The sequence below is a fragment of the Xenopus tropicalis genome, chromosome 9, assembly GCF_000004195.4.
Source record: "Xenopus tropicalis strain Nigerian chromosome 9, UCB_Xtro_10.0, whole genome shotgun sequence".
NCBI classification, from domain to species: Eukaryota; Metazoa; Chordata; class Amphibia; order Anura; family Pipidae; genus Xenopus; species Xenopus tropicalis.
Window position 1 is genome coordinate 21010954 of NC_030685.2, and position 1256 is coordinate 21012209.

Sequence of the window (1256 nt, forward strand, 5' to 3'; positions counted from 1 at the left end):
TGAATAAAGCTGGCCATACACGCTAAAATCCACTCGCTTGGCATGGTCGCCAAGCGAGGGGATCTTCTCCCGATATCCCCACCAACATGTGGGCTATATTGGGCTAATTTGGTCATTTGGCCCCAGGGCCAAAGGATCAAATTAGAAAGACGGGTATGGGCGCAGTCTAAACTAAATTTTTAAACCTGCCCAATCCCTTCAACCGACCCGGCAGCTTATCGGCCCGTGTATGGGCACTACCGACAGGCCTGCCTGACCGATAACTGGTCTGAAATCAGCCAGATATCAGTCGGGCAGGCCTGTCGGTTGTGCCCATACATGGACCGATAAGCTGCCAAGTCGGTCGAAGGGACCGATATCGACAGCTAGAATTGGCCCGTGTATGGGCACCTTAAGGGTGCAGCAAAAGATGCCCATATTTTTGTGTTGATTTTGCCCATCAGTGCCCCACTCAATACCAAACTAAAGTCTTTGTGGTTAGCTTCAAGTCTGGACTGGTCTTCAAAATAGGCCTTTGCATTTCAAGTACACAGAGGCCCAAGCAGCCTACATTAGCCCAATCATAATTGCAGCATTTAACAGCAGCCCCTCTAGCAACTGCCAGAAGCCACAGATTGCCAGTGCCAACCTGCTTAGCTCTCCCTTGCTGCTTCATACCTGCTTGCCGGTCCCCCAGTTAGTTTTGTTGCTATTGCCAAGTACTGGGTGTTCTATATCTCAGATTGTTGCTACGTTGCAGATATTAAATCCTCAGCACAAAAAGTTGTGTTTGGGTTAACTGCAAGTGTAATTCCTATTGAAAGCAGCATTAGGCCGGCTGTTTATATTCTCTTCACTACAGTTTCTGACTCCTGTAACAATGTAGAAGTCAGAACCTAAGGAAAACAATGAAAACTTGACAGCCAACGAAACGCCACGTAAATGATTTAGAAAGTGAAAGCCCCTTCCGCCCTCACAGCGCTACTAGATATTTCCACATTTACACGGCAGTATGAATGCCGAGACAGTGAGTTACGGTAATGAAACCACGTGGGCTCCCAGAATATCTCTCTCTCAGGCAAGATGGAAGCGTTCGGTATATACATAACCTCACGTCACGTGACTCTTGACAAGTTTTTCATATCACCCCGCCCTGCCTTGCTCTGGTTGGCCCAAAGGCGTTGCCTCCCTCTTTCAAAATGGTGGCCATCCGTTCGCTCCGTCCGATTGGTTTACGGCTCAGGCAGGCCCGCCCCTTTTTCTTTTTGGTGTTTTCT